This window comes from Bidens hawaiensis, unplaced genomic scaffold, assembly GCF_021521415.1.
Source record: "Bidens hawaiensis isolate Kalapana, Puna unplaced genomic scaffold, B.hawaiensis_p1.1 tig00007035_1, whole genome shotgun sequence".
Classification (NCBI taxonomy): domain Eukaryota; kingdom Viridiplantae; phylum Streptophyta; class Magnoliopsida; order Asterales; family Asteraceae; genus Bidens; species Bidens hawaiensis.
This window is the reverse complement of record NW_027491481.1, coordinates 663,627-685,345: the sequence shown is the minus strand read 5'-3', so window position 1 is coordinate 685,345 and position 21,719 is coordinate 663,627. Positions and strand designations below refer to the sequence as shown.

The following is a 21,719-nucleotide window of genomic DNA, read 5'->3' as shown; positions in this document are numbered from 1 at the left end:
TAAAATGAACTTAATTAAAATTCTGCAGATGGCCGCACACGTCGACGACAACATAATCCCTAACGTCCAAAATGTATCTCTCCGATCTATTCTCGCTAAAGACCGTCTTAACCACAATAACTTTTCGGATTGGTTCCGAAATTTAAGGATTGTTCTAAAACAAGAAAAATTATATCATGTTTTGGAAACACCTATCCCCAATGAACCGGAAGAGGGAAGTGAGGTCGAATATATGAATTGGGTCCAACACACGGAAGATTCCATTCAAGTGTCATGCCTCATGTTGGCGACTATGGTTCCCAAAATCCAAAAGGATTTCGAAAACCATAATGCGTACGACATGATTACTCAACTTAAGGAAATGTTCCTTAAGCAATCAAGAGTTGAAAGGTTCGAAACGGTTCGAGCCTTGCATGCATGTAGAATGGATGATAATCAACCAGTTTCAACTTATGTGCTTAAGATGAAAAGTTACATTGATCGCCTCGCCAAGCTCAATTGTCCCATCTCAAAAGAGTTAGCTACGGATTTGATCCTTAACTCTTTGTCGAAAAGGTTCGACACTTTCGTGTTAAATTATAACATGAACGGGTGGGACAAAAACATTGGAGAACTTCACTCAATGCTTAAAACAGCCGAGGCGAGCATGGGTAAAAGGGTTTTACCCATGTTTGCGATCAATGAAGGTAGATCCAAGAATCGATCTCAACCCAATCCTAAGGCTAAGGTAGCAAAAAGAAAGGGTCCTCCTGTGCATCTTAAGGGTAAGGGCAAATCACCGGTTATGGCAAAGAAACAAAAGGTTATGGAACCGAAGGGTCATAAGGATGATCCTTGTTTTGGTTGTGGGGAAACCGGACATTGGAAACGCAATTGCCCGGTCTACCTAAAGGAGCTAAGAGACAAGAGGAATGCGGGGCATGCCTCGGGTAATGTCTTTATGATTAATATTGAGCTAAATCTTATTTCTTCTAACACATGGGTATTGGATACCGGATGTGGAACTCATATTTGCAATTGGTTGCAGGGGTTCAAAAGGAATGAAGACTTGAAGAAGGGCGAAGTGAGTCTTTTCATGGGCAACGGTGCAAGGGTGCACGTGGTCGCTAGAGGAGACTTCACTTTATCGCTTCCAAGTGGTTTGGAAGTTGTTTTGAGAAATGTTTTGTATGCTCCTAGTTTGACTAGGAACATTATTTCTGTGCACCTTCTTAGACAATGTAACTTTGACTTTAAATTTGTAAAATCAGAAATGCATGTATCATCTAATGGTATCTTTTATTTTAAAGCTGTACCAAACAACGGTATTTATGAATTGGTTCATGACAATACCTCAAATAGCTCATTATATCAAACTTCCACTAAAAGACTCAAAAAGGATTTGAGTGATTCCTACATTTGGCATTGTCGTCTTGGACACATAAACAAGAATCGTGTAAATACTCTCCAAAAGAATGGTCTTTTGAAAACAAATGAGTTAGGTTCGTTTGATGAGTGTGAATCTTGTATTCAAGGCAAGATGACCAAAGAACCTTTTAAAGGTACAAATGAAAGGGCTAAGGACTTGTTAGGTATCATACATACGGATGTATGCGGACCTCTCAAGCCCACTAGTAGGAATAGTGAAAGGTACTTCATTACCTTTACCGACGATTTTAGTCGATATGGGTATGTGTATCTAATGAAACACAAACATGAAGCCTTTGAAATGTTCAAGGAATTTCAAAATGAAGTACAAAATCAGCTCGACCGAACAATCAAGGTACTCCGCTCCGATAGAGGAGGCGAATACCTAAGTGATGCTTTTCAAAGTCATCTTAGAGATTGTGGAATTATTTCACAGCTCACTCCTCCTGGTACTCCTCAACATAACGGAGTATCCGAGAGGAGGAATCGAACACTGTTGGACATGGTTCGATCAATGATGGCACGAAGCTCACTACCACCATCATTTTGGGGATATGCGCTACTTACAGCAGCTCGTATTTTGAATATGGCCCCGACCAAAAAGGTGGATCGAATACCCTATGAAGTGTGGCATGGAAAGGTTCCATCCTTTTCATATTTAAGGGTATGGGGATGCATAGTTTATGTTAAACGTGACACCCCAAATAAGCTTGAGGCTCGATCCATCAGGTGTATCTTCATAGGATACCCAAAGGATGATATAGGATATATATTCTATGATCCTAGTGAACAAAAGGTGTTTGTTTCACGCAAAGGATACTTCTTAGAAACTAAGTTCCTTATGGAAGGACCTAGTGAAAAGAGAGTGGAACTTGAAGAGGTTCAAGAATCACTGGATGATACACAGTTGGTCGGTACTAGTTTTCAACACGAGGATGTTGAAGGTGATCAAATGGTTGATCATACACACGTTGCTCGCAGATCTAGTAGGATTAGTCAACCTCCCGAGAGATATGGATTTCTCGTGGATGATTGCTACTTGGTCGATTCGGATGAACCGATCTCCTACAAAGATGCTATGTCACAACCTGATTGTGACAAGTGGCTTGAAGCCATGAGCGCCGAGATGCAATCCATGCACGATAACCAAGTTTGGGAATTGGTTGATCGTCCACTTAACTCCAAACTGGTTGGATGTAAGTGGGTCTTCAAGAAGAAGACCGATATGCATGGAAATCTAGATACTTACAAAGCACGACTTGTAGCAAAAGGTTTCACACAAACTCAAGGGATTGATTATGATGAAACCTTCTCGCCGGTCGCGATGCTTAAGTCGATCAGGATATTATTTGCCATTGCAGCTCATTTTGATTATGAGATATGGCAGATGGATGTCAAGACCGCTTTTCTTAATGGATATCTTGAGGAAGATGTCCATATGGTTCAGCCTGAAGGTTTTGTCGATCCATCTAATCCTGACAAAGTATGTAAGTTAAGGAAATCAATCTACGGGTTGAAACAAGCATCACGGATGTGGAATCATCGTTTCAATGAAGAAATCAAAGCGTTTGGTTTCGTCCAAAACGGTGATGAGGCATGTGTGTATAAATGGGCTAGTGGGAGTATAGTCATGTTCCTTATTTTGTATGTCGATGATATACTTTTATTTGGAAATGATATACCAAGTATGGAAAGCGTTAAAGCGTGGTTAAGTAGTCGTTTCTCAATTAAGGATCTTGGAGAAGCGACATATATCTTGGGAATAAAGGTCTATAGGGATAGACAAAGGAAATTGATCGGACTCAATCAAAGTGCATACATTGATAAAATCCTGAAAAGGTTCAGGATAGAAAACTCTAAGAAAGGTTTGGTACCTATTCCTAGAGGAACCGTGTTAAGCTCATCCCAAAGTCCTAGCTCTAAGGAAGAGCAGGATAGGATGAAGCATGTTCCTTATGCTTCGGCAATAGGATCTATTATGTATGCAATGATGTGCACTAGACCGGACGTCTCGTATGCTTTAAGCATAACGAGTAGATACCAGCACAACCCAGGTGACAGTCATTGGATGGCTGTCAAGAATATATTAAAATACCTTAGAAGGACTAAGGATATGTTTTTAATATATGGGTCTGGTGAGGAGGAACTCGTCGTAAAGGGTTACGTGGATGCGAGTTTCCAAACTGACCGAGATGATTCTCGGTCACAGTCGGGATATGTCTTCATTTTGAATGGAGGCGCTGTTTCTTGGAAGAGTTCGAAGCAGGATGTTGTCGCGTTATCCACAACAGAATCTGAGTACATCGCCGCTTCAATGGCAGCCCAAGAGGCTGCATGGATGAAAAAGTTCATCATGGATCTAGGGATTATCTCTACCATTCAGGAGCCCCTAGAGATATTCTGTGACAATGAGGGTGCTATTGCACAGATCAAGGAGCCTCGTGCTCATCAGAAAACGAGGCACATTGAGCGCAGATTCAACTACATAAGGGATGAAGTTGAAAAGAGAAAGATATGTATTCATAAAGTTCATACCGATCAAAATATTGCGGACCCACTCACGAAGCTCCTCGATAGGCCAAAGCATGAGGGTCATGTTTGTGCATTAGGACTTCGGTATTCTAGTGAGTGGATTTAATCTGTATTTAGTGTTTGTATAAGAACGAATGTAATGGGTATCTCATGAAAATTAATTATGTTTTAATTATTCAATGAGTTATGTTCTATATTTGCATGTTTAATCCATGAATGACTTATGTTGTTCTAAACGTCCGTAGTCGATCATACTTGTGGGAACAAGTATGAAGTTAAAACTATTATGAACCCGGATTGGTTGATATTCATGTGATGAATATAGGGCATAGGTTTGCCACCAAGGTTCATAGATATTTGTGGGATACAAATATTGGACATGATCCGCTCTCAAGGATCACTGCATGGAGTTAGTGCAACTGATCATAAGTAATCCTTGAGTAAAGGCGAGTTTCATTGTGTCCTTTGACCTGAGATGCATATCGGATCTGTTTTTTCATCAAGTCTGATATCTTGACTCTATTATTTGTTATTTCGGTAACACGATGACGTGTAAGAAAGAGCTCAGATATTATATGAGATGTCAACGAGGATGTATGCAGTCAAGATGGGATTTGTTCCTCTTATGTGTTGAGAGTTTAGATGTCTAAGGCCTGTTAAGTTAAATCATTGAGAGAATGATCACTCTGTGTCTCTTCGATTTGACAGGACATCTAGTAACAAAGGGATATAATGATAAAACTTACCTATATCATATCAAGTATGGACTTGAAGGGGATGATGTTATTGAATGACACTTAGTCAAACACACTAGGGATGGTGACCTGTTGTTAGGCGGTATTCACCATTAGCATTAACTTCCTATGAGTCTCGTGCAAGTGGGAGATTGTTGGAATACCGTATGCCCGAGACACATAATTAGGTTAATGTGGCTAGTTGTGTTTGATCCAAGTCGGGTCATACCCAATAACGAGTTAGACACACACCAATTATGTATTTGTTAAGATAAGATCTATAAGACAAATACAGAACACGACACATTCAGAAAATCGGATTTCTGAATACTTACTTGAAAGTGTTAAATAAATTAATTGGTTAATTTATTTATTCAAATAATTATTATTGGAATGATTATTTAACTATATGTTCTTTTGTAAAATGGTTTATAAAAGATGGGGTGTTTATATATTTTATAAAGTATAAAATAAATAAATAAAAAAAAAAAAATATATATATATAATTTTGGGGCCGGTTTTGGGTGGGCCCCACACCCTAATGTTATGGTCAAGTTTTGTCATGGATTTGGTGGATGTTGAGTATTTCTTACTTGACTTAAAACCTAACAACATGACATGATTTGATTGTAAGATATTTTATATATCAAGACTTTCAAGAACTTTCAAGTAAGTAAAAAAAAAAACCACACAACTCTTCCTTTTCTTTCTTCTTGTTTTCGGCCAAGACAAAAGGAAGAGGCTCGGGTCTCGGTTTTTGGTGTTCAAGCTCCCTAACATAGCTCGGTGTGTGTTGGAGGCTCGGGGTATATTCCGTTTGAGGATTTTCCTTTGAAAGTCTAGCATCAACATCATCATCTTCTTCAACCATCAACTACATCTCTTAAAGGTTTAAGAATGTAAGTTTTACAAGCTTTGATAGTTTAGTTTTTCCGTATTACTTGATCCTTGCCTCGGGTTTCTAACATATAGATTATTGGTAATCTTATGACATGAATAAACTAGGTTGTTCATGAACACATATCATATAAACTTGTAATATATATATATATATACATATGGATAGATATGTTTAGTTTGTAAATATCACGCTTCCGCCTTAATTGTGACTAGTTAAATGGTTAACTAAGTATAAATTATCCATAGAAACCCAACACTAATTTGGGTTAATTTATTTGTGGTGTTATTAGTTAAGGGTGCTAATACAGGATTTAAGTTACTGATATGTTACATTGCATGCTATTATTGATTCGCAACCTTTGACTGTTGTGGTTCTCATTTCGATGTTATTTGATGAACAATTAGTTTAGTTGGAACTGCAGGCCTGGTTCTTGGTGTTGTTGGCCTTGCTCTTCCTGAGATATATACTGAATCTTAGAGATGTAAACGAACTTGAGCTGGTCTCATGAGTCATTTTTCTAAAGTTCAAGCTTGGCTAATTTATTATTTGTTAATCTATATGCATTTTTAGTTATTTTTATATATTTTGATAAAAAACTTTAACCAAGCCTAGCTCATCTCGATCTTGTGTGAAGTACCATAAACGAGCCAAACGTTGATTGTGCAGTGTGACACTAACAAACATAACGACCATTGAAGTTTTATGATACTAACAATCTTTATTCTTTTCCTTGTGGGCAAGAAATTAGGACACAAACAGTTTCTATGACTTCAGTTCCGAAGCCGCTGAAGTTATTACGCCCACGTTATGGAACTCTGAAATGATATTATGAGACAGTACCAGATTCTGGGTTAAAGGTATCTCTATTTATTTTGTTAAAATAAATTCTCATTTTTTAGTCTTTCTGATCGGCTTTGTTTTCTTTTTTTTTATGCAAAAATTGCATGCGGATATGCTATCAGTTTTGGCTTTAACAATGTCTGCAGAGGGCGACCAGGTAAGGGAGCTATGTGCGGATATACTATCAGTTTTGGCATTTTACTTCTTTTTTGGTTATTATGTTTTGTTAATGATGTTTTCTGCATTTTTTATATCAGCGGAGTTTGAAGTATCGAGGGCTCTGAAGGTGATATTGGTTTGTATGATTGTGTCTAGTCCTTTAATTTTATCTTTTATTCTTCTTTGTTTCTTGTATGCATTCTTATGTACTGTGTATGAACAGTGTTCTGGTGCAGATTGTTTGGTTACTTGAAATTTATTTAGGATATAATTTGACAAAATTTCATGTCTTTTGTATTTCATTTGTGTTATGATACTTCATTTTATGTTTCTTTGATAGCTCACAGGAGGATCTATCAAGAAAAGAGACAGCAAAATATAATCATATATGTGAAGAAATATCTCAAAACCTTCAATATGAGAAACAATTACACAATTACTACTACATATTCAGGTCTGTTTTTAATATTTGATATTTCATTAATCCATGTAGATGGTTCTCTCAAATTATAATCGTTTCTTGTTTGTAGGTTCAAAACCGTGAATTTGTTAGCACATTTATTATTGAGGATTACAGAGATAACTTTAATCGTTGGTAATTTATATAAAATTATCCGCTCTTAATGAAGATATTATGTTATTGTATATTTGTATGTTTTTTATATATCTGTAGTTGCTTGTGAAAAGTGCTATAAACAGATTGAAGCAGCCATAGCTAAGTATAGAGAAATCAAAGAAAATATCAATGAATGACTCAAGTTTTATGATACTCTTCAGGTATGCATATTGTTTGTTTTTAGATTATATTTAGTCATTTAGTTATCATTCTGATGTAAATTTAATATTATTTGTTTTAATAAATAGGAAGCAATCACAAGTGTAAAGCAAAGGTGCGGTGACTTTGTCATGACAAGAAGCATGTAGTGTCGGGAAATGATTGAAGACGTACAATGACAAATGTCGGGTTTATGTTTTTAAGATGATAAAAGTTCAAACATGTATAACGACAATCGCTTGTTAGTATATCTATGGAATATCGTATGAAATGGATAGTTTTGTTATATATGTATTTTCTTTTTGTATTATGAACAATTAATTGTCATTTAATGTGAAAATTAGTAATTCTATAAAAGAATATTTAAAAAAAAAATAGCTAAAAGCATGACACATTTATGACATGCAGATGAGCGTCGTCTTCCTTCTAACAAGGCTTTTCTTGACACGCATTGCGTGTCGTAAAGGAATGTCATAAATGTGTGTCATAAACAGATGACAAACAGATGCATGTCATTTTCTTTTATGACATGGCCTTCCTTGACGCGCTCTTACGTGTCATCTACCCCTTTAATGACACGCATTGCACGTCATTAAAGGTCTATTTTCTAGTAGTGTTCAAATTCAAACATTCACCTAGTTTCATAATTTTTTACAAATCCATCGATGGATATCTAGTATCTACTAGTGGTTTTATATATTCATATGAGAATTTGCTTCAAAAAAAAAAAAATGCTCCCCGTATACAATTATTATATTTATTATTTTAATAAATAATATTATATGTAAGTTCACATTTTTATATTTATATCGGTGGGTACATCTAGAGGTGCACAAACCGGTTTTTTTAAAAAAACCGGTTCGGTTATTAACCGGACCGGTTTTTTTTTGGCCCGGAAAAAAACCGGTTCGGTTAATAACCGGACCGGTTAATAACCGGTTTTTTGCTGTCAAAACCCTAACCGGTCTAACCGGTTAGGACCGGTTTAGAAACCGGTTAGAACCGGTTAATAAACCGGTTTTTTTATTAACCGGTTTTTTTTATTAACCGGTTTTTTTTTATTAACCGTTTTTTTTTTTTTTTTTTTTTAAATTTCGCGGTTTCAAATACGAATAATTGTTTTTTATATTTTGTACTTAATGAAGACCATTATTTTTTCACAGTATAAACAAACCGGTAACTACAAGGCAAAACGGACTGACCGAAGCCATTCTTTGCTTTCGTTGTTAGGGTTCTTTGCTTGGAAGATGAGTATGAGTGTGTGTTGGTGAATGTGTTTTCAACAAACCAAAGATTAAAAACACATAACTTTCATTTTTAGTTTTTACATTAAAAATACAAACATTAAATCGTTATCGCATATTCGTAACTCAAAAATACAAACATTAAATCATTAACACTGAAGAAATCTCTGCCAAGAACTGTTGTTCATGATTTAACACAAAAATACAAACATTAAATCGTGAACTAGCAGATGCTCCTGTTGTTCCCAATCGCAGTTTGTTCATGATTTGCCTCCATGTTTGCTGTTTCTTTAACTAAATTAGAAAAATCCAAATCAACAAGTAAATAAGAGCACATATTAGGAAAAAGAATGCTTAGACACGATTACATGAACAACTTGCTGTTTCTTACTCATGATTTGCCTCCATGTTTGCTGTTTCTTTAACTAATTTTCTTCGCTACCCGATCCCGAGCTATTTCTTAGGTAATCGTCGTACGCGGCTTCTTCATCGGTCATTGGTTGAGTGTGTCCTTCATTGACCTCGTCTTCATACAAGCCCGCTTCATACTCCATTTCCCCCTCGAGTGAGCGTTGATGTTGTGCCATATCTAAAGAGTCCAAGTAATCCTTGTAGCAAATCGACATCTCTATAGCTGGTGCAGTGAGTCGAGTCCTCCTAATCGATATAACCCTGCCAGAAACAGAAAAAGCAGACTCCGAAGCTACCGTGGAAGCTTGGACCGTTAGTAAATCTTTGGCCATGGCGGCGAGGATCGGAAACTCATCCTCCTTACCTCTCCACCAAACCAGCAAATCAAGACTTCTAAATTCATCCGGAGTCATGTGTTTCACAAAGTTGGTACCACCATACCTTGATGCAAGGGTTTAACGCAGCAGCACATGTCAAAACCACCAACATTGATGCAAGGGTTTAACGCAGCAGCACATGTCAAAACAGCGGGTAGTTCTTTAAAATATTTTCTAAATTTTTCTTTCATTATTACACACATATCAAAATAAGGTGCACCCCTACAATGAAGTTCACTCAACTTTGTGCACATGACAACAATTTTTGGTAAAGCAATGGGGCTTGTTGGATAGTAAACCCCGGATAAACTAGTTGTTCAAGATTTAAAAATTTGAAGGACCTCCGTAACGATCTCAATCAATAACCAGTTTCTAGGATCGTACGGTGCACATTTACCCCTACTTGACAAAATTTGATGAAACGCAATTAATGATTCTTTTTGTTGGATGGCTTTCTCAAACATATTACAAGTCGAGTTCCATCTTGTTGGACAATCCCAATTTGGCCCCAACCATTGACAATTAGCTTCTACACAAAATTTTTTGTATCTTGAAAATGTTTTATTGTTGCTAAAAACATCTCGTAACATTCTTTTAAAATTGTTTCTTTGCGTTTCGATCACGTTTAACCCATCTTGCATGGCCAAGTTGATAATATGTGCAATGCATCGGCTATGAAAAAACGCTCCATCACAAATAGGTTTACCCTTTAATTTTAAATGGCCAACCGCGGCCGTATTGTTGGACGCGTTATCAAACGAAATTGAAAAGATTTTATGTTCAATCTTGTATTGTCGAATGACTTTATCCAAGATTTGAAAAATATTTCTACCCGTGTGCGGGTAATCAAACAATTGAAACGCAACGGTTCGTTTCATCATTTGCCACGACTCGGGGTCAACCCAATGAGCCGTCACACAAATGTATGAGTCGGGCGAACCATGAGGTAGCGACCACACATCCGTTGTTAAGTTTACACCAGTTTGTAAGTTTGAAAAGTATGAAATTAGTTCGGATTTAGCGTTTTTCCATGCTTTAAGACAATCTCTTCTAAGGGTCGAACGACTTACGTGTTGGTAGCGTGGTTGAACATAGTTTTGCATCATCTCCGTGAATTGAGGGTTGTCGAAGTGGTTGAAAGGAAGTGTTTGTTGAATCACAAAGTTTGAAAACTGTTGACATACCGCTTCAACGTCGTACGTAAACACCGCTCCTTGATTCGTCATCTCCGGCTGCGAACTACTTCCCGATTCGTCCTTCAAGGCCTTGCAAAAGGGCCTTTGTACATGCGCTTTTAAAGTGGAGTTTGCATCTTTGCCATAAAACTTCAAACAATGTTTGCATCGAGCTTTTTGGCTACCGTTAGACATTTCGCATAGGTCGAAATGTTGCCAAACATCATGGCTTCGTTTCGTGGGGATGACCCGAACGACCGTTTCTCCCGTGTTCGAGGCACCCATGTTGACGGATGAAGCAGCACTTTGGGAGGCCATGATAATCGACTATGAAATAAGAGTGGTATACTCGAGTATGAAATAAACGACTACGAAATAAGAGCGTATGGAGTGGTAATGTGGTATAATTGAGCGTGAGATAACAAAATAATCGCGTATGAAATAAACGTTTAGAGCGTTTGGAGTTGTATAATCGAGTGTGATCTAACCAATACCCAACCTAAACTATATATAGATGTTTGTGGGGGTAAAATGGTAAAAAAAAAAAAAAAACGGTCCAAAAACAAAAAAACGGGCATATAGCCGTTATAAACCGGTTTTTTTTATAAACCGGTTAACCGGTTTTTCCATAACCGGTTAATAAAAAAAACCGGTTTTTCCATTAACCGGTTCGTTAACCGGTTTTGGATCTAGAACTTGTAACCGAAAGACGAACCGGCGGTTTCTAAACCGGTCAAACCGGTTTTTAAAAAACCGGTTTTCGTAAAAACCGGTTTCCGGTTTAAACCGGTAAACCGGTTCCCCAACCGGTTTTTTTGGCCATCTCTAGGTACATCATTGCATATGTACTCCAATTCAATTTTTGGTTTTGGCTATATTCGGGGCTCATTATTTTAAAATATGAAGTTATACACAAAAACATATGTGCTTCAGTTCAAATATAAATTAAAGATGCCATATTTCGAGATGATTGTGTCTTGGTGAAAATAGGTGTAGGTTTTAAAGGGAGAAACAAAGATGAGATAACTTAAGAAAGAGTTTTATAAAATTTAATTCTTAAATGTATTTGGAAAGTTTTGCATGTAAGGTTGCATGTGTGAGAGCCTCATATTCACTTTTCCCATATATATATATATATATATAGGTTTAAGTTTAAGAAAGAAATCAAATTATTGCAAGAAATGAGAGAAGTGATTTTAGCCAATAAGAAATTTCCTACTCTTTTTTCTTTTTTTTTTAAGCGGAAGGGTAGGAAGATAAAATCCCATATCCTTTTTTATATGGAAAGTTTGATTTCTCTCCCTAGGCTTTAAAATCAACTATTATTTGGTTAATTTAATTGGCTTTTATTTGATGTTTTCATTCATTTTTTTTATTCAGCAATCGTTTTCATTTATTTTCTTTTCTTTTTTTTTCTTTTTCTTTTCAAATCTCATTCCATTTTCATTTATATATCTGCATAAAATCTTCATACCGTAAAACTAGCTAAATTTGATTTTCACATCTTAAGAATCCATATTTTAATACAATAATTCAAAATAGACACTCCTACACATTTGAACAAATAAAACAAACTAATTATATAAATATTAATTGTTTATGTTCTGATACAAATTCGTAATCGAAAGTTGTGGTTGAATACATCCTATGTAAGTGGTAAATATTCTACACAAATAAAAATTATAAGCATTAACATGTAACATTTACTACACAACTTTGATAAATTCATACACCGTGGTATTTGAATATATCATACACAAGTGTTATTCATACTGTACAAATAAAAAATCTTAAAAAACTATAATCATTCCTACACAAAACTAAAGAACCCATGTAACATTTCCTACACAAATTTAATAAATTCATACAGTGTGGTATTCGAATACATCCTACACAAGTGTTTATCATATAAAAAATCTGAATAAACATACAACCCTTCCTACACAAAATTGAACAACTCATACACAATGGTATTTGAATATATCCTACGTAAGTAATTATACTAAGCAAAATAATAAAACATTCTCGTTAACAATACCCAACATAAGGCGAAAATATCCTACACAGATAAGAAATCATTCTCATTAGTTTTGAATATATCCTACATAAGTTGATAAATTCATGCACCGTGGTATTTGAATATATCATACACAAGTGTTATTCATACTGTACAAATAAAAAATATTAAAAAACTATAATAATTCCTACACAAAACTAAAGAACCCATGTAACATTTCCTACACAAATTTAATAAATTCATACAGTGTGGTATTCGAATATATCCTACACAAGTGTTTATTATATAAAAAATCTGAATAAACATACAACCCTTCCTACACAAAATTGAACAACTCATACACAATGGTATTTGAATATATCCTACGTAAGTAATTATACTAAGAAAAATAATAAAACATTCTCGTTAACAATACCCAACATAAGGCGAAAATATCCTACACAGATAAGAAATCATTCTCATTAGTTTTGAATATATTCTACATAAGTTGAAAACATCCTACACAATTTGTGGATCTTTTCACATTTGTGAACAACCACTTTTTTCTTATGTAGTCCGCCAAAGTAAATGATCAAAACCATACCTACACAGATAAAAGACAATCCTACACTTACACCAAAACCAATTTTTTTAATGAAAAGTCACATAAAATAAAAAGTTTTAAAATAATATAATATAAAGAATAGTCTTAGTTGAACAAAAATCAACTAGCTTGGTACATTAAAACGAACAATCTTGGTATTTGAAAATTTTAGAATATGAAGATTATAGTAACTGTGAGCATTAAATCATTTAGAAGGAAATTTTAGGAAACTCATTTATTCTAAACGTTAGTTATAAAACAATAAGACCAAACTACCCTTTTTATATTAAAATTCATAAACGATTTGTTATTTATTACAAGATTGCTATTATCATTTTGAACCATAGATGAAACACAATCAACGGCCCAGATTCATTTCTCGCACTTCTCGTAATAAGATGACTTCTCTCCTGAACCATCACATATATATATATATATATATATATATATATATATATATATTGTATGAAATTACTTATTCTTATATGCACATGGAATTAAAAAACTCACTACCACCGCTAGTTTGTAAACTAAAAAAGTTTATAAATACCCATAAATTCAAGTTAGTTTAGCGGCAAACTACAAACCATAGTTTCTTTTTTAATAAGGACGCATGTCTAAACTTGCTATAAACATTATTTTTTATTCATTTTTCTTTATAATAGACGGGTGCCCGCACGATACAGAGAGAAATGGGGATTTTGGTAATCACATTACAAGTTTATGTGTGTTCATTGTATGGTTTGAAACCGTGAAACGTTCAAACCGGTTGTGGTTTGATTTCACGATTTTTTTTTCTTTAATTTTGGGCAACCGATTTCCATTTTCAACGGGGTGGTTTTGGTTTTCGACGACAAAAAAACGTTACCAACGGTTTGGCTCACAGTTTAATTTAGTAAACATTAAAACCAGACCGCAAACACTCATACGTAAAATGTTGTTTTTTAACTGAAAAAATTATAGTAATATGATACTCAAATTAAAGATAATAAAATGCTCGTTTTTATGGTGCAATGCTTTATAAAAAAATATTAATGTATAAAAGAATTATGATCGTTAAAATTTCTTGAGGGAAGTTGGCTTAAAAGTTAAAATGAAAAGAGTGTATAGGTAAAAGATTAAGGGCTATAGTTGTAAGTATTATTAAAATTTACAAATTTTAAGGGGTTAAAATTATAACTATGTTTAATGTTTTGAAAGTGATGATATTTATCATTTAAAAAACTAAAGATTGTATCTATGCTATGTAAGTATTGTTTAATGTTTTGAAAAGATTTAACAACACAAATATTTAAATTGTATCTATGCTATGTTGGGTTGTAATTTATGTATTATAATTTGTATTTTATTTAAAAGGAAGTGTCTTAATTTGCTCATTTCTTCCTCATTATATATAGTATAGATACAATTCTCGTTATAACTTGATCAATTTAATATATAAAATATTTTCAATAATTAATATTTTATAAATACTTAATTCGACTAATTACACACTCGACCTAGCTTACTCAAGTCATTTACATTCAAATTTGTTTGAACTTAATGTATTCTTTTATGTTCGAATATTTTTATGAACGACAATTATCAAATAGTTTGACACATCCCCCGTCACATGAGGAAGCCTAACCAACCCTGGCTAATATGTTGTATTAATCGGACTCACTTGGTTAAAAAAATCAAAATTTTCATGGATAAATCCATGGTCCCTTCATTGGGCTTGAGGGAAACCACCCACTAGAGGGATCGAGCCCTGATCTCTTATGGGTAACACCTTTAGTGTATCAATTTCAGGGCCAAAGAGGCAAAGAGTAACTGAGCTAGACATCATTTGCTATATGTTTATGTTCGAACATTATTCATAATATTCTTTACATGATTTTTAGTTTTAATGTTGAAAGTTGCAGAAGTTAGATATTTGTGTTGTTAAATCTTAAAGTTCAACCAATCAAGTTCATCTCATAATTTTCATTTAGAGGTATACTTTATTATAGATTTTTGTAATTTATCTTGACTAATATGTGAATTCTGTTTTTGGTTGACAATTGTGGATGGTGTTGTGATTTAGGGTGAAAGTACTTAATCTCTTCTAAGTACGTTTTCAAGTGATATGAAACCTAAAAGGTTTAAAAGAAAGACATGGTTCGAGAAGCAGGAGATTGTAACTCTGAAAAGATCAAGACTGTAAGTAGCACCTAAACACTTACAATGGATGCCATCAGACCGCATGTGTATTTTTTCCTGACGTGGGCTCAAGCTGATTACTCAATGAAATGTACAACATTCAACCTTCTTCAAATTCGAACAAAGCCTCTCTTTTAATTTCGGGCTTGCATAATTTTACAACTTTTTTCGAAGAGGGCCTATAGAATATAATTTACTTATGTAGTACTCATCTTTATTATTTATTTATCTTTACGAATAATTGTTGTAATTACGTTATATTAGCATTCCATTTGTTGGTTCTCAGTAAGGTTATGTTTTTATGGTTCGCATATTTTGTGATTTTAAAATTTTAGTGAATTAAGAATTGATTTTCGTGGACTGACTTTAAGACTCCAAATAATCTTATAATAGACTGAAAAAGTGATATAAGAGACTGATTTTAACGTTCTAAAAAACATATTTAAGACTGAAAGAACATGATTTATTGACTAAAGTGAAGTGATATCGGGGACCAAGGTTTAAAAATTTAAAAACATCTAATTGAAGACTGATTTTCAATCCTAAAAAAATATACAATAGAGACTAAAATATCACAGTATTTGAAACTAATTTGCAGTCATTAAAGAAATATATTGGGACTGAAATGATGTGGTATCATGAAATAAATTAATGACTGATTTTTTTTGTATCTGAGACTAACCGTTAGTCTATGTTGGTACCATACAATGGGGACTGAGTTTTAGTTAATAAAACTACTATCTAAGACTAGACATCCATCACTGGCTAGAGACTGACAAATAAATCCTCCATAACCATTAGGTACTGATTGTTGAGTATCAGAGAACTAAGTTTTAGTAACTAAACTTAATTAGTGACTGAAATGTCATAATATTCGAGACTGATTTGCAGTCACTAAAAAATGTATTGGGGACTGAAATGACAAGGTACCGGGCAACAAATTAAGGACTGAATTATTATTTATAGGAGACTAACTATTAGTTCATGTTGGTTTCATACAATAGAGACTGATTTATAGTTACTAAAACCACTATTTAGGACTAAGCATCTGTTACTGGTTGGGGACTGGCAAATCAGTTGATGATAATCATTAGGTACTGATTAGGGAGTTTCAGAGACTAATTTTTCAGTCCCAGATACCAATCTTTTTTGTAGTGACTCTTGCTACCACTGCTGCCGTGCTGCGGTCGCAACTCTTGCGACTACTGCAGTTGTCACAACTATTGCTATCACTGTTGCGGTTGCAACTAATGCTTTCTATCTCTACATAATTTGTTATTGGCTAATTGGTCTGGCCAAAAAGTTATCTCAACCAAATTTTTACTGTATCAAGTCAAATGAAAATTGTTAATTTATCATAAACGGATTATTATGAAAATTATTATCATAACGGATTATTATGAAAATTAAAATTAAAATGATAGTTTGACTTTTTAAAAAAATGTTGAACTTCAAACGGATTATTATCAAACTGTCAAAAATATTTTAAAAAATGTTATTACCTACATGTAGAAACCAACTCAATAGCACTTAGCTTATCTGCATTCGATTGTGGTCCAATGTTATCACAAGTCACTACTACCTATACCACTACTTTGCCCAATACCTCCATCACCAGCTTGACCATCACCTCGATCACCATGTTGCCCAACACCTCGATCACCAACTTGACCACCACCCCTCCCAATACCTCGAATACTACGTAGACCACTACATTGACTACTACCCTGACCACTAGACTGCCCAACACCTCGACCACCAGATTAAACACTACCCCGACCCGCATTACGTGCCATGATAACTACAACAACAACATAATTCAAATTCAACAATCACTAATTTCGTCTCTAAAATCGTAGATTGCGTAAACAGTAGACGAACTTCAACTCTACTCCAGTTCAGATCCAACAATAATTTAATCACTAGATTCAACTCACAAAAACCACTAGGTACAAATTTATCAATTATTACACACATTATGTGAATACTGAAACATATCTTCATGAAATCAATACAAATAACCAGCTCTACTAAAAATTTAACCGATATAAACCTAAAGTGGACCAAAAGTGTACATGACTTAACCTAATTGTAGAAACAGAACACTTAGTACATAAAATCAAAATTCATTCATGTCAATTCTAAATCCAACAAAACCTAATTAACCGATGAATCTAGCAAAACCTAATTAATCGATGAATCTAGCACAACCTAATTAATCGATGAATCTAGCAAACCTAATTAACCAAGGAGCTATGGGAAAACGAACAAGAAAAATTAACCGATGAAGCGATGGAGATGATCGTCGGAGCAGATCTTTCACAGAAGAGGATTGTCACACCCCGGCTTAGGGTCTAGGCATATGACCAATAGTTGGTACCTATTTTGTAAATACATCAGAGTTGCGGTTTATTTTAGCGGAAGACTTTGGTTATAACATCATAAAATATTTATTTATTTATAAACTTCTAGAATAATAAATACCTGAGTATTTGATTTATAAATCATGTTTAAATCTTGTTTATAATATTTTAATAATTTAAAACTAAGCCATATCTACCTTGCGAACATCTAACTCCATGAATGACTATACTTCCTTGTTACATGTGCTAATCTGTTTCCCTGAAATGTGAGGGAAAAAAATACGTTAGCGATGTGCTGGTGAATCGTTGACTCTAAAAATATTTAAATTACATTTACAATACAAATATAGTCACTGTACAAGCTCAGCAGAAAGTATTTCATTCCTGCGATTTGTACCACTTCCCTACACACACAAAAGTGTTCCCCGAGCCACGTAGTCCCTAATAAAGAACTAATTATGACTGTTAGCCCGCGGTCACATAGACTTTGACTGTTTAGGCTGAATAGTTATGTATGGATCCAGACACATGCGTAATCGGTCTGAGTTGCTTTTATTTTCTATTTTGTATTATAACATTTTAGAAATCACGTAATCTCATGTAAACTTTTCCTGACTCTTTAAGATAAACAATCTGTTCATCTTATAGAGTATAAATATGTTTTGACTATTTGTAAAGGTTTAACGTATTCACCTGTGATTGTCTATTCTGAATGATGTGGTGATCTCGTTTGAAAACCTTTGTGAATGAATGATGATTAACCTATAATAAAATAGGTTTATATAAATATCCGGATCGTCTCTTGATCCAGCTACATACCATTAGTCTGGTTTTGATAGCTTTAAACCTTGATTGATCATTTGTTTGAATGAAATATTTAACCCTGTATTCTTTCTGTTTATTTACCAATCATATGCTGAGTTTCTTCTTCATGAAGAAACATCTATAATCTGTTTCTTCTTCAAGAAGAAATATTCATTGACTGCTACCTTTGTATGTAAAATCTTATGTTTCTTAATAATCAAGAAACAATATTTTAACTATATTCCTTGTATATAAAAAGTTACGTTTCTTAATCGTGAAGAAACTATATATCCTCATGAATGTAAAATTGGTGTTTCTTAGTTGTAAAGAACATTACTATAATCCTTTGTATGTTTAAAGCTTATGTAAACATAAATATCATCAAGGTTTGGGCTATACCCTTGACTATGGTCCAAGCTATATAATAATAATATAATGACTTACGTAGAACCCCTACCTTACACGGGTATTCGGAGCTTATATGTCTAAGCTCGTATGGGCAATACTTCTACTCTACGCCGCGTACTGGGGCTTAATTGTTGGAACCTCTAAGCTTGGTATGCATTACGATACTAGGCACGCAAAACGAGACTAAGTGTGTGTGAATGAGTGTGTATTAGTGTGTGAATAATGAGATGCCATGAACTCCTATTTATAAGCTGATTTTGCAACCCATCATGATACGCGATGGGTCTTGATAATCTCGTCGCATATCGCGACGCCGTATATTAAGTGAAAAATGCGCCATCAAAGCGCAACATTGCGCCCATCACCATCGTCATCGCCATCGCCATCGCCATCATCATCATCCTCTCCTGAGCCCGGCCCCGTGCGTGCCGGGTGCTTCGCACCCTCTACTAGGACCACTGGATGCATGCTAGGCATAAAAGAATATTACTATGGAAACTTTTCTCGTTATACAGAGCTTCTATTTCTTTCTTAGTTTCCATGTGTGATGGTGTTTTGGTCAAAAATCAACTAAGGAACATGTAACCAAATTCGTGAATGTGGGACTTGGTGTTTGTAATTGAATAATTAATATGTTGATGAACACAAATATTTATACGAGGAAAAGCCCTTGATTTTTAGAGGATCGCCAGCATAAAAACATCGGGTGACGACATTTGTCTATCACCACTATATTAATTAAGAAATTGGATTACAATGGTGGAGATTATGATCAACGGTACAATGAATTATATGTGTGTGTGAACTGCTAGAGAGAGTTCTGAATGGTGTCTATGAATGTGAAGTGTGTTGTTCTCTTCCTTAATTGATCATAAGCTCAATAAATAAGAAAAATAACTATAACTATAATCCCTATAAATCCGCCACTCTTCCACTAGCTCCTTCAACACCTTTTGACCACGTGCTAGAAGTGTCCAGTAGCGAGATATAAGGTAGACTTGGTTATAGAGCCGTTATACCTGTTGATCACAACACCACTGAAATACAATCGTTAGTGAACAAATAATACCAAGGATCATGGATCCTTTGCAACCTGGAACATATCTCAAGAATAATTGATCCATAAGTCACTTAAGGATAGAGGATCCTCATCATAAATTCTATGCCCAAACAATTGCCCCCAAAATGGCGGGTGTGTATGTAATACAACTGTCATTTCGAATTTTGAATACCCTGCAAAAGATAGAACGATTATACCTGTGTCAGACGTAATAATTATCATTAACCCTTATTATTTCTCTAGCCGCCTATATATGTGATCATCTTAACCCTTTTATAACCACATATCTCGGCAGACTGTTCAGGTATCCTTCTTCCTTCACTTTTCCTTTTCTTAGAATATTATTTACTCTAAAATCATGTCTACTTCTTCCTCTTCTTCTTCTTATTCTTCTTCTTCTTCCGATCAGTCTGAGTTATCAGAAATGAAATCACAAAACCTTATCACTAACCCATCCTTGGAGATCTTTAAATTTACGGATCCCAAGATAGACGATCTCCGGCCACTGTTCCCACCGGAAACCATTTTCCGACCTTTTGATTCTCTAATCCGATGTGATACCTACTCAAAAACTTGGGCCTGCTTCTCTGCTTGTCCTTTCCTTATCGGTTACACATATCCATTTCCCTCTTTTACCCAAAACTTCTTCAACACTACCGGAATGTCTTATATTCAAGCCATGCCGATGATTTGGAGGGTCCTTTGTACCATCGAGAAGATAATGGAGGAGGAAAACATCGAGTTCAGTGTACATGAGCTATCACACCTTTATAGCTTAACCACTCACGGTTCAAACCGTTTTTTCTTGAAATCCAAACCCCAACAGCCTACTACGATTTCAAAAGTAACCTAGAAAGGTTCCCTTTGGAGGATTCAGTTCTTTTTCGTTAAGCAAAAATCCATCCCTGGTGGGGTCGATTTACCATTAAAATGGGTTAAAAAGGGTAGGATCCTAGATCCTTGAAAAAGAAATGGCTTAGGATAACTGATCCTGTTTGAACTCAGGGCTATCTTAATTAATCCAGATCTGTTAATATTAATAGCCTAAGTACGGATCTAGTTCATAGTTACGTTTAATTGAATGTTATATATCTATATTAGGTGTATGTATGTATGATAATATTATAGTGAAGCTTGAGAGAGACTGGATAGAGGTTCGTTACTTTAAATCTCAAAAACTTTTATTAAACAGTGACAAAGGTCACTATATATAGAAGATAGGTCTAGTTCGCTAACATTCCATAGCGAACTAGACACTACTTCGTTACATACATAATAAGATAAATAACTTAAAGAATCATCTCCTGATTTGTTAAACATCCTTAACGAATCAGGAGGAAACTAACTTAGATCTAGTTCGGTAAACATCCTTAGCGAACTAGAATATTACATTAACGAACTACAATATAATTAATTGTTTTTTACATTAAACAAAACAAAAAATACGTTAATGATAAATACAAAGACTCGAGACGCAAAACCGTGCACTAACAGACACCCCTTCGTCTTGAGCTCTTTGTCTTTACTTTACTTGAAACGCTTGGACTGCCAGTCTCTGCAACTATGAATTCCGTTTTCATAACAAACACGCACAACGCGTTGGAATTGCATAGCCAGATCATAGTCTTCATTGCGCTTAATCAAAATCTTGTTATCGAGCACGTCGTTGTCGATCTCGGTTAAATTCACCAACCACATCGGGTCAATGATCTTTATTAGCTCAGTCTTCAACCCTGTACCAAGAACAA

General features: G+C 34.8%; 2 long non-coding RNA genes across 2 annotated transcripts in view; one reads left to right on the top strand and one right to left on the bottom strand.

Annotated features, from left to right (window-relative positions):
* Positions 1-21,719, bottom strand: part of LOC143634227 (uncharacterized) — a 287,183-nt gene that overhangs the window by 104,751 nt on the left and 160,713 nt on the right. The gene's annotated exons all lie outside the window — the stretch shown is intronic.
* LOC143634225 (uncharacterized) lies at positions 6,827-7,551 on the top strand. The gene is made up of 4 exons (XR_013153811.1): positions 6,827-7,027; positions 7,104-7,168; positions 7,247-7,350; positions 7,438-7,551. It is a non-coding gene; the product is annotated as an uncharacterized LOC143634225 (long non-coding RNA).